This window comes from Ornithorhynchus anatinus, chromosome 5 (assembly GCF_004115215.2).
Source record: "Ornithorhynchus anatinus isolate Pmale09 chromosome 5, mOrnAna1.pri.v4, whole genome shotgun sequence".
NCBI classification, from domain to species: domain Eukaryota; kingdom Metazoa; phylum Chordata; class Mammalia; order Monotremata; family Ornithorhynchidae; genus Ornithorhynchus; species Ornithorhynchus anatinus.
In genome coordinates this window covers 107625424-107639181 of record NC_041732.1, presented here as the reverse complement: position 1 = coordinate 107639181, position 13758 = coordinate 107625424, and positions in this window count along the sequence as shown.

Genomic DNA, 13758 nt, shown 5'->3' with positions numbered 1-13758 from the left:
ATCTTCCTCCTTCTCCACCCACCCATCCTCCAACTTTGGTTAAGAGAATACTCGCACCACTGTGCTACGGAGTCTGGCTCTTGGCTTATGATAATAATGATAATGTTGGTATTTGTTAAGCACTTAATAATAATGTTGGTATTTGTTAAGCGCTTACTATGTGCAGAGCACTGTTCTAAGCGCTGGGATAGATAGAGGGTAATCAGGATGTCCCACGTGAAGGCTCACAGTTAATCCCCATTTTCCAGATGAGGTAACTGAGGCACAGAGAAGTGAAGTGACTTGCCCAAAGTCACACAGCTGACAAGCGGCAGAGCCGGGATTCGAACTCATGACCTCTGACCCCCAAGCCCGGGCTCTTTCCGCTGAGCCACGCTGCTTAGTGGCATAAAAGCAGCCTGATCTAGTGGTAAGAGCCCAGGCCTGAAACTCAAGGGATCCGGGTTCTAATCCCACTTTCACCAGATGCCTGCTGGGTAACCTTGGGTAGGCCACTTCATTTCTCTGTGCCATAGTTTCCTCATCTGCCAAATGGGGATTTAATATCTGTTCTCCTTCCTACTTAGACTGTGAGTCCCATGTGGAATAGGGAGCCTGTCCAACCTGATTATCTTGTAATTAATCCAGAGTTTAGGATAATGCTTAACATACTGTAAGAACTTTACAAATGCCACTATAATTATCATTATTATTGATAGCATTTTTGTTAAAAAGATATTTGAGACTGAGGAAGTCATAATGGCTGATTTTGAGGTACTCAAACTGTATACATGGGGAATAATGGAAGGAATAAGAGATGAACCCTGCATAGGGCAGGGACTGCATAATAATAATAATAATAATAATAATAATAATGTTGGCATTTGTTAAGCGCTTACTATGTGCAGAGCACTGTTCTAAGCACTGGGGTAGATACAGGGTAATCAGGTTGTCCCACATGAGGCTCATAGTCTTAATCCCCATTTTAATAATGTTGGTATTTGTTTGTTAAGCGCTTATGAGGTAACTGAGGCACAGAGAAGTGAAGTGACTTGCCCACAGTCACACAGCTGACAAGTGGCAGAGCTGGGATTCGAACCCATGACCTCTGATTCCCAAGCCTGTGCTCCTTCCACTGAGCCACGCTGCTGCATCTGACCTGATTATCTTGCATCCAATCCAGCGTTTAGTACCGTGCTGGACACAGAGTAGGTACTTAATAAATACCACAGTTATTATTATTATCAGCCCATGCTACTATTCATTCATTCGTATTTATTGAGCACTTCCTGTATGCCAAACACTGTACTAAGTGATTGTCTTCTTATAACTGTTGAGTTGACTATTTCACTTTTATCCTGAATATCTGGTAGCAAATAATAACCTATTTAAGCTACTTGTGGACTGGGAACATGTTTATGCAATCTGATGTACTGAGGTACAGTACTCTGCAGACTAAGTGCTCAATAAATACCACTTATTGATTGATTGTCGTATCGTACTTTATCACTCCCTTCTCTCTGTAATTTCTGAATGGAGCACTGGACAGAGCGTGGGCCTGGGAGTCAGGAGATGTGGAGTCTAATCCTGGCTCCCCCACTTGTCTACTCTGTGATCTTGGGCAAATCATTTAACTTCTCTGGGACTCAGTTTCACACAGTGCCTGCTGTGTGGCCTTGGATCAGTCAGTTCATTTCTCTGTGCCTTAGTTTCCCCATCTGCCAAATGGGGATTCAAGAGCTGTTCTCCCTCCTCTTTAGATAAGGAACCTCATCTGGAACGGTGACTGTTTGACCCGATAATCCCGTAGCTATCCCGAGGCATAACGCGGGGCTTAGAACATAGTAACATACATTTGGCCTCCTCCGCACCCCCCGCCCATCTACAGTTGTGGCAATCCGTGTCCCGGCTGAAACACCACCGGTACGGATGAGAGTGTGAATGACACTAAACAAGCCACTAGTATCATCCACAATTCCTCCACCCACCATTTAGGCTTGAAGTCTCAGCTCTGAAGCTCAGTGGAAAGAGCCCGGGCTTAGGAGTCAGAGGTCACGGGTTCTAATCCTGGCTCCGCCACCTGTCAGCTGGGTGACTTCGGGCAAGTCACTTCACTTCTCGGTGCCTCCATTACCGCATCTGTAAAATGGGGATTAAAAGTGTGAACCCCAAATGGGACAACCTGATTACCCTGCATCTATCCCAGCGCTTAGAACAGTGCTCGGCACATAGTAAGCGCTTAACACATACCAACATTATTATTATTATTTCCCAATGGAAGACTCCATCCAATAAAGCCTCCGAAATTCAGAACAGGTTAGACAACCTCTAGACTTTCAAGAGTCCGTGACTTTGCTGTTTGGCCCGCTGCTCGGCGAGCCCAGCTCAGACCTCGCAGTCTGTCATCCTGAGTGGAAACGTTGTGTTCGATTCGGGTGGCGTCCAACCTTCTTTTGTCCGGATCCCAATATCAGAATCGGTCCCCACGTCCAGAACCCTTCCGTATATTGGCTGTAGCCTCCTTGGGTGGGAGATATAGAGGCTGTGGATTCCTAAAATCCTCTCTGCCCATCTGCTCTGCCATCGAGGAGCATAGAGAGCTTGGAGAATTCTCGTGAGCGGCTCCTCACTATCCCATAGGTTTCGGGAAAGGGAGAGGCAAGAACTGCTTGTCCCCATTCGTATCAAAGATAATACTAATGTTGGCATTTGTTAAGCGCTTACTATGTGCAGATCACTGCTCTAAGCGCTGGGGTAGATACAGGGTAATCAGGTCGTCCCACGTGAGGCTCACAGTCAATCCCCATTTTCCGGATGAGGTAAGTGAGGCACAGAGAAATGAAGTGACTCGCCCACAGTCACAGAGTTGACAAGTGGCAGAACCTGGAGTCGAACCCAGGACCTCTGACTCCGAAGCCCGGGCTCTTTCCACTGAGCCACGCTGCTTCCCCTATAATAACAATAACTATAATTATGGTATTTGTTAAGCACTTACTATATGTCAGGCACTGTTCTAAGCACTGGGGTACATACAAGGTAATCGGGTAGGACACTGCTCCCGTCCCCACATGGACTCACAGACTTAATCCCCATTTTACAGATGAGGAATCTGAGACACAGAGGAGTTAAGTGACTTGCCCAAGGTCATAGCAGAAAAGTTGAGGCGTCGGGATTAGAACCCATGATCTTCTGACTCCCAGGCCCGTGGTCTTTCCATGAGGTCATAAGGAAGCTGCTTGAAGACACACAGCTTGTGACCTCTGCTGTGTCTCTTGAATAATTATGGCATTTATTAAGTAATAGTGCTGGTATTTTGTTAAGCGCTTACTATGTGTCGAGCACTGTTCTAAGCACTGGGGGAGATACAGGGTCATCAGGTCGTCCCACGTGAGGCTCACAGTTAATCCCCATTTTACAGATGAGGTCACTGAGGCACAGAGAAGTTAAGTGACTCGCCCACAGTCACCCAGCTGACAAGTGGCAGAGCCGGGATTCGAACTCATGACCTCTGACTCCCAAGGCCGGGCTCTTTCCACTGAGCCACGCTGCTTCTCATAGTTAAGTGCTTACTGTGTGCCAGGCACTGTTCTGACAGCGAGGACAGACTCGATATAATAATGTTGGTATTTGTTAAGCGCTTACTATGTGCAGAGCACTGTTCTAAGCGCTGGGGTAGACACAGGGGAATCAGGTTGTCCCACGCGGGGCTCACAGTCTTAATCCCCATTTTACGGATGAGGGAACTGAGGCCCAGAGAAGTGAAGTGACTCGCCCACAGTCACCCAGCTGACAAGGGGCAGAGCTGGGATTCGAACTCATGAGCCCTGACTCCAAAGCCCGGGCTCTTTCCACTGCGCCACGCTGCTATGACCAGGTGGGACGCAGTCCCACATGAGGCTCACAGTTTAACAGGGAGAGAGGAATGGCCCTGAATCCCCATTTTAGAGATGAAGAAACCGGGGCACTGAGAAATAGCCCAAGGTCAACCAGAAGGTAGGTGGAGGAGCTGGGATTAGAACCCAGGTCCTCTGACTCCCAGGCCCGTGCTCTTTCCACTAGTCCTCGCTACTTCTTTCACTAACCTATGAGTTGCTTCGGTTCCCGCTGTTCTATTAGCTTCGGACATCGATTCCGCCTTGGACTCATGTCTTTGCAACCAACATGGACATTTGCTTTTAAAATCCTTCAAGCTTATTCATGAAAACGACGCCGCTGTTCCTTGCATATCAAGCGCGGCTCTATTTATAGTTATAAACTGGTGCCTGTCGAGTCCTGGAAAACCGCAGTGTTTTCATAAGTGGGAAGCGAATTTATGTTTTAAGGTACGTCCCCCCCCCTCCTCCTCCTGCCCTTCTAGTCACTCCACTTCCTTCACAGCAATTTTTTCACGGCCCGGCAGGAGAACGCCTCTCACGCTGGGATTGTAGAATTCTATTTGTCTCTGTTCTAGTACAATTTTCCATTGGAAAATAAAAAGGAAACGAGCCAGGAGAGGGCTCCTCCCTGGTCTCCTGCAGTCAGGAGGGATAGCTGGATCACACTTCCTCCCTAACCCGCAGGGGGAACAGAATCGACCAGACTCGGGCTCCTTTTTGAAGGCAATAAAGCAAATCGATTTGAAGTCAACATGTGGGAACATTCCAACTCCGACCGGAGCAAAGACCTGGGGCTTTGGCTTTGTCCTTCTCGTCTCTTTCCCAGGCCTCTCTGCGTCCCTTCTGGTGAATTCATTTCGCTCTCCTCATTACTGTAAATTACTTTCCCCCTTTCCTGAAGTGTTTTTTAAATGAAGCCCTGCGGTTTCTGCCTCCCTAATTTTCGTTCCGATAAGCGACGATGGAGAGAAGCATCGCGCGCTGACACCTTCGTCATTAGCGGGAAAAGCCGCCGAGGACGACTGACAGCAAGAAACTTCACTTTCAGGTCGACGCCTGGGGGCCAAGGTCAAGGTCGAGGGCAACGAGGGACAGAGAGATAGAGACGCGCACAATGAAGTTCTCAAGAGCAGGGATTTTATCTACCAACGCCACTATACTCGGCAAGTTCTCAATAAAGTGCTCTGCGAACAGACTTTAAGCTCCTTAAGGGGAGACATCAGCAATATTTCCTCTGTTGTACTCACCCGAGCGCTTACTACAGAGCTCTTCCTTCAGTAGACTTGCCAACTGCTTGAGAGCAGGGATTGTGTTTATGAACTCCACTGTACTTTCCCATTTTTTTGGGTGGTAATTGTTAAATGCTTACTATGGGTTGAACACTGTTCATTCATTCAATAGTATTTATTGAGCGCTTACTATGTGCAGAGCACTGTACTAAGCGCTTGGAATGGACAAGTCTGCAACGGATAGAGACAGTCCCTGCCCTTTGACGGGCTTACGGTCTAATCGACTGAGCCCTGGAGTAGGTGCAAGTGAATGAGGTTGGAAGTAGCCCCTGTCCCTCATGGGGCTCAAATCTAATTAGGAGGGAGAACAGGAGAACCGAGGCACAGAGAAGGTAAGTGACTTGCCCGAGGTCACAAACCAAGCAATGGACAGAGCTGGAATTAGAAGCCAGGTCCTCTGACATCTAGGCCCAGAATCCTTCTACTAGGCCATGCTGCTTCCCAAGTACCTAGTAAAGTGCTCTGCACACGGAAGAGCAACAGGACCTGAGTTCTAGTCCTGACATTGGCTCTTATCTGCTGCGTGACCTTGGGTAAGTCATTCAACTACTCTGTGCCTTTCACCTCATCAGTAAAATGGGGATTACAACTCTGGGCCCCGCGTGGGACATGGACTTTCTCCAACCTGATTACCTTCAGCTTGGCTTAGTGGAAAGAGCACGGGCTTGAGAGTAAGAGGTTACGGGTTCTAATCCCAGCTCCGCCATTTTTCAGCTGTGTGGCTTTGGGCAAGTCACTTCACTTCTCTGTGCCTCAGTTCCCTCATCCGTTAAATGGGGATTAAGACTGTGAGCCCCATGTGGGACAACCTGATCACCTTGTATGACCCCCAGCACTTAGAACAGTTCTTTGCACAGAGTAAGAACTTAACAAATGCCATCATTATCATTATCTACCCCAGTGCCTAGCACATAGTAAGCACTTAATAAATATCATGAAAAAATAAGGCATTCGATTTATGGTACCCATTTACTAATAGGCCAATCCTGAGATGTTCATGGTACAACCCCGGAGGAAGGGCAGGTCACAGTTGTTCAAACATCTGGAAGACCAAGGCTGAGGGGGGGTGGATCGTCACGTGACCACCAACAGCACCTCAATTTATTTGTATTTCAGACCTTTTCTCATTCATCTCTCCGAGGGATTTAGGAAGCAGCATGGCCCAGGGGAAAGAGCATGGCCTGGAAATCTGGAGACCGAGTTCTAATCCCAGCTCTGCCACTTGCCTACTGTACAATAATAATAATGATGATGATGGTATTTACTAAGGACTTACTATATGCCAAGCATCGTTTTGAGTGCTGGGATAGATACAGAGTAATCAGGTTGTCCCACGTGGGGCTCACAGTTTTAATCTCCACTTGACAGATGAGGTAACTGAGGCATGGAGAAGTTTTATTGCCACTGCTCTCGTCCGTCCGTCTCCCCCGATCGGACCGTAAGCCCGCCAAAGGGCAGGGACCGTCTCTATCTGTTGCCGACTTGTTCGTTCCAAGCGCTTAGTACAGTGCTCTGCACATAGTAAGCGCTCAATAAATACTACTGAATGAATTGAATGAATGAATGAAGAGGCTCGCCCGAGGTCACACAGAGGACGAGCGGGAGAGCCGGAATTGGAACCAACGTCTTCCGACTCCCACGCCCGTGCTCTTTCTACTGAGAGTCTCTTTGGTGCCAGGCGTGGAATACGGATCTGATCCAATGCCTTTTGCTTGTGATCCTGGAATGCTTCTCACCTGGATCGGGCAGGCCTCAGTGTACCCCCTCCATCAGGCTGCACAGGGTGGCCATCTCTGCATTTCGGGTTCCCCCTCAAGAGCAGGTCAGGGAGGAGAGGCTCAGTGGAAAAGAGCCTGGGCTTCGGAGTCAGAGGTCATGAGTTCGACTCCCGGCTCTGCCACCTGTCAGCTGTGTGACTGTGGGCAAGTCACTTCACTTCTCTGGGCCTCCGTTCCCTCATCTGTAACATGGGGATTAACTGTGAGCCTCACGTGGGACAAACCTGATTCCCTTGTGTCTACCCCAGCGCTTAGAACAGTGCTCGGCACATAGTAAGCGCTTAACAAATACCAACATCATTATTATTATTATTACCCCAGCGCTTAGAACAGTGCTCTGCACATAGTAAGCCCTTAACAAATACCAACGTTATTACTATCATGATCCACTGCCAACCCTCCGTTTTTGAGCCCCTGCTTGACTAATTTCCATTTCCTTACCCTGTTTCTGCTTCTGAGAGCCATCACTTCTGCCTGACACATTAAAGCTAGTCCTTTAATTTCTCTGCGCCTCAGTTTCCTCACTTGAATAATGGACACAAATGATCTGTCCGAGAAGCAGCGTGGCTCAGTGGAAAGAGCACGGGCTTTGGAGTCAGGGCTCATGAGTTCGAATCCCAGCTCTGCCCCTTGTCGGCTGTGTGACTGTGGGCAAGTCACTTCACTTCTCTGTGCCTCAGTTCCCTCATCTGTAAAATGGGGATTAAGACTGTGAGCCCCACGTGGGACAACCCGATTCCCCTATGTCTACCCCAGCGCTTAGAACGGTGCTCGGCACATAGTAAGCGCTTAACAAATACCAACATTATTATTATTATTATCTGTTCTCTCTCTCGGACCGTGAGCCTCACGAGGGACAGTGACAGTGTCTGATCTGTCTTGTACCAATCCTAGCAGGTGAGCATCATGTTTGGCACATAGCGGGCGCTCAAATGTCACCAAAGGTGCTCTCCTCCCACCCCCTCCTCACCGAGGGGTGCCAAGGCCACACAATTTTGATCTGGACTCCCAGTCTTTCTCATTCCACATCTCTGGGAGGGGAGGCTGCAAAGGAAGAGCGTCGGTCTGGAAGCTGGCGGGACCTGGGTCTGAGTGCCGATTCTGCCCCTGGCCCTCTGAGCGACCTTGGGGAAGTCACTTAACCGCTCTGTATCTCCTCAGTTTCTTCAACTACGAAACGGAAATAATACCACCTGCCTTCCTACCTACCTCACAGGGCTGATAGAGTACTTGGGGAATTAAAACACTATCAGAAACTAAGGCAGTATCATCGTTATTATTGTTGAGGAAAGAAGATAGAGACAAATTAATGAAGTTATGTGACTCGTTCGAGGCCCCTAGCCAACCTAACCTGCTCCCGGCTGGGCAGAATTCACTGGTGTTTGGAACTTGAGTTGAAGAGGGAGATCACAGCTCTCATGATAGCTTGGGACGTTTCTGTGAGAAAAATCTGTGGTATCTCTCTCACACATACACACACAAACGCAAACCTTCTTTCCCTTGAAGGATATGCACAGACTCAAACATTCATCACACATGCACAAACACATAGACACGCATACGCACACAAAGACAAACACTGCTTCAGCATCCCAGATCAGTTTTCCTATCGTTCTAGGAGAGCAGCATAGCCTGTTCAAAAGAGCATGGAAGTGGAAATCAGAAGACCGAGATACTAAACCTGGCTCCGGCACTTGCCCGCTGTGTGACCTGGGGCGAGTCATTTAACTTCTCTGTAATTCAGTTCCCTCATCTGTAAAATAAGGAATCCATCCCCGTTCTCCCTTCTACTTAAATCCTGAGCCCCATGTGGGACAGGGACAGCACCCAACCTGATTTTCAACCCCAGCACTTAGTACAATACTTGGCCTATAGTAAGTGCTTAAGAAATACAATTGTTTTGTTATTTTCCTGGATCCAATTAAGTGAAAGAGTGCTGAAGAAAGAATAATTTCCCTTAGGAAATCACATAAAGTTCTTTACTGCATTCCCACTATCAAGAAAATTTCCCATCTGCTCAGATGACTTCAGCTACCATCTCCGTGTGCGGTTGATTCCCACAGTTCCCTCTCCAGCCCTGCCCTCTCTCATTGGCCCTGCAATCTGGTTTCCAAGGTGCTTCCACTTGGAGGATAATTGATCACTGTGATTTTTAGCAGGAAGAGCATTTATTAAGTGCTTCCTCGTGCCGGGGTAGATACAAGCTGATCAAGATGCACACAGTCCATGTCCCACATGGAGCTCCCAGTCTTAAGCCCCATTTTACAGGTGAGGTAACTGAGGCACAGAGAAGTGGAGTGACTCGTCCAAGGTCACACAGCGGACAAGTGGCAGAGCTGAGATTAGGACCCTGGTCCTCCGACTCCCACGCCGGGGCTCTTTCCACTAGGATAACTTGCTTCTCAATACCTCCAACTCATAATGTCTAAAACAAAATTCCTCATTTTTCCCCCTAAATCCATCCCTCCTATTGATCTTTCCCAACTCGTTCGGGAACACCACCGCCACCACCATCCTCCCTTTCCCAGAAACGGGCAAACTGGGTGTCATCCTTAATGCTGCCTGGCAGAACCAGTATGGCTTAATGGATAGAGCCCAGGACTGGAAGTCAGAAGGCCATGGGTTCTAATCCCGGCTCAACCACTCGTCTGCTGCGTGACCTTGGGCAAGTCACTTCACTTCTCTGGACATCAGTTCCCTCAACTGCAAAATGGAGATTGAGACTGTGAGCCCCACATGGGGCCAGGGCTACGTCCAACCCGATTTGCTGCTATCCACACCAGTGCTTAGTTCAATGCCTGGCACCTAGGAAGCGCTTAACAAAAGCCATTATCATTATTATCATTATTATTATTATTAATCAATTAGCTCTCATCCAGCTCTCACCTTCAGGGTCCAGACAAACCCTGCCAGTTGTTCCTGCACGACATTTCCTGGACCTCACCTTTTCTCTCCACCCAAAATGCTTCATTCCACATATCACCCGTAGCCTTGCGTCAGTCTCCTCACTGATCTCCCAACCTCCAGCTTCATTCAGTGATTCAAACGTATTTATTGAGCACTTACTATGTGCAGAGCACTGTACTAAGCACTTGGAATGGACGATTCGGCAACAGATAGAGACAAACATTGCCCCAAAACGGGCTCACAGGTTCTCCCTCCTCCAATTTAGGTTCCACAAAAAATTAGTGCCATTTTGAACTATATCAGGTGAAGGTCTTTCCGATTAAGCCCTCCCAACCCCTAACCCCATCACTGCCCAAGCACTCCTATCTGTACCCTTTAAGCACTCGAAACTCACTTCACCCTCAATCCCAAAGCAATTATATACATATCCTTACACCGTTTTATGATTTAGTGGCTAGAGCCCAGGCCTGGGAGTCAGAAGGACCTGGGTTCTAATCCCAGCTCTGCCATTTGTCTACTGTGTGATGTTGGTCAAGTCACTTCACTTCTCTGGGCCTCAGTTCCCTCATCTGTAAAATGGGACTGGGGCTTTGTCCAATCCAATTGGCTTGCATCCACCTCAGTGCTCAGTACGGTGCCTGACATATAGTAAGAATTTAATACCACCATTATTATTATTATTAATAACTCTCTCTGAAGCCTCTCTGTGCCTTCGCTCTGTCCAGGGGAAGGGTGGCGACATGGGGCCAGGGGTTTCGAAGGAAGACACAATTTCCCTTGAGGAGCATTTCGAAGCTCACCAGGGTTTGTGAGGCTCCTGGGAAAATTGGCAGGATTACCTCCCTGCCCCTCACGCCGTATGCGTTAGATTGAGTCAAGCGGTTGGCAGAAGGATAGATTGATTTCTACTACCGCTACTTGCAATTCTACGGAGAGAAGCAGCGTAGCTCAGTGTAAAGAACACGGGGTTGGAAGTCAGAGGTCATGGGTTCCGATTCTAGCTCTGCCGCTTGTCAGCTGTGTGACTGTGGGCAAGTCACTTAACTTCTCTGTGCCTCAGGTACCTCATCTGTAAAATGGGGATGAAGACTGTGAGCCTCACATGGGATGACCTGATTCCCCTGTATCTCCCCCAGCGCTTAGAACAGTGCTCTGCACATAGTAAGCCCTTAACCAATACCAACATTATTATTATTACGTAGGTAGTGCTGGGAAATCGGCACTATTCCAACAGGAAAATTAATTTACCCTTTCACATATAGGTAGGGAAGGGCCTTGAACGAAGATCATTTTGTTGCTCTAAAGACACACGTAAAGCCTGTTCATCTGGCTGACGGTAATCAACTCTGGCTCAGCAAGTCGGAGGGCACAGGCTGCAGGGGACATGGAAGTTAGTACAGTGCTTTGCACACAGTACGAACGTAAGGGGCTCCTGGAGGTTAGAGGTCTTTCTTCCTTGCCCACTTTGAGTCTTGGTTGAAGCAACTTCAACAATCAATGTCGGTGGTATTTACTGAATGCTTATTATACGCAGGGACTCTATTAAGCACTGGGGAAAGTACGGTAGATTAAGCAACTCCGCCTCGTGGAAAGAGCGCAGGCCTGGGTGTCGGAGGATCTGGGTTCTAATCCTGCCTCCGCTCAATACCTGCCGCGACTTTTGGCAAGTCACTTCACTTCTCTGGGCCTCAGTTCCCTCATCTGTAAAATGGGGATGAAGACTGTGAGCCCCACATGGGACAACCTGATTACCTTGTATCTCATCCAATGCTCAGAACGGTGCTTGGCACATAGTAAGTGCTTAACAAATACTATCATTAATATTATTATTATTACCCTAGCACTTCTAGTCCAGTGCCCGGCACATAGTAAGTCCTTAAAAATACCAAATAATAATAATAATTAATCAATCACTGCCCGCAAGAATATTAGAATCTAGTGGGCTAGACAGACATTAAAATTAATTAAAGACAGGTGAACCAACCGAGAATAGAGTTCTCTTGGGCAGGGAACATGTCTACCAACTCTTTTGTACTGTACTCTCCCAAACTCTTTGCTCAATGAACACCAATGATTGATTGACTGATATTTTAAAATAATATTAATAATAATTATGGTATGTGTTAAGCGCTTACTATATGCCAAGCACTGTTCTAAGCACTGAGGTAAAAATAAAAAAGGTAATCAAGTTGTCCCTTGTGAGGCTCACAGTCTTAATATTCATTTTACAGATGAGGTAACTAAGGCACAGAGAAGTTAAGTGACTTCCCCGAGGTCACACAGTAGACAAGTGAGAAGCAGTTGAGAAGCAGTGTGGTTTTTAGCAGAAAGAGCCCGGGCTTGGGACTCAGAGGTTGTTGGCTCTAACCCCGGGTCTGCCACTTATCAGCTTTGTGACTTTGGGCAAATCACTTCATTTCTATGTGCCTCAGTTACCGCCTCAGTAAAATGGGAATTAAGACTGTGAGCCCAACATGGGACGACCTGATCACCTTGCATCTTCCCCAGTGCTCAGAATAGTGGTTGGCACATAGTAAGTGCTTAACAAATACCATCACCATTATTATTATTCTCTTTCTTGCCATTGGCCCCTTCCTCACCCCCTTGCTCCTATCTGGAATTCCCTCCCCCTTTACATAGAACAGACCACAACCAACTTCACAGCTCTACTAAAATCTCATCTCCTCCAGGCAGCCTTCCCTGACTAACTTTTCATCTCCCCATCCTATTCATTCAATAGTATTTATTGAGCACTTACTATGTGCAGAGCACTGTGCTAAGCGCTTGGAATGTACAAATCGACAACAGATAGAGACGGTCCCTGCCCTCTGACGGGCTCACGGTCTAATCGGGGGAGACGGACAGACGAGAACAATGGCATTAAAGAGAGTCGAGGGGAAGAACATCTCATAAAAACAATGGCAAATAAATAGAATCAGGGTCATGTACATCTCATTAAACAAAATAAATAGGGTGATGAAGGTAACTCCCTCCCTTCCGTATCATCCCTGCACTCAGGTCCCTATCCCAAAGCACACTGTTATTCACCCCACTCCAATTAAAGAACACTTCATGTGACTATTCCTCTGCCCTGCTGCTTCCGCTAGATGTTATTTCTTCCTGCTCCAAAACTACGAGCTCTCCTCTGCTTTTGTTGCTTTTCAAGAGGCAATAGGCAAATATCCCAGTTCTGCCACGTGTCAGCTGGGTGACCTTGGGCAAGTCACTTAACTTCTCTGTGCCTCAGTTACCTCATCTGTAAAATGGGGAAGACTGTGAGCCCCACGTGGGACCAGCTTAGTACGGTGCTTGTCACAGTAAGCGCTTAACAAATACCAACATCATTGTTATTATTAATAATCATTTATCAATCTATTGATTGATAACACTTATTGAGCACTTGGTGAAAAAAAACTGTTTCAAATTCTTGGGAAAATATAATAAAGTAGGTAGAAATGATTCTTGCCCTCAAGAAGCTTACAGTCTAACAGGGAGCGGGAAAGACAGAGCACTTGGGTGAGACAGAGAGATACTGCGGGAGAGAAAGAGTGAGAGGCAAGGGGAGAGGCAGAGATGGAGAGGGATAGAGAAAGACAGAAACTCCGAGAGAAAGGGAGAGGAGAACGAGGGGAAGACACAGAGAGAGGAAAATAATAATGATTTTGGTACTTATTAAGCACTTACTATGTGCCAAACACACTTCTAAGCACTGGGGTAGATTCAGGTTAGACGGGTTGGACATTGTCCCTGTCCAACACTGGGCTCACAGTCTTCATCCCCATATTACTGTAAGCTCATTAGGGGCAGGGAATGTGTCAATTTTTATTTTATTCTCTCCCATACACTTAGTACGGTGCTCTGCACATAGTAAGTGCTCAATAAATATGAATGACTGACTAGTAGTCGTATAGTAATAATAATAATGATAAT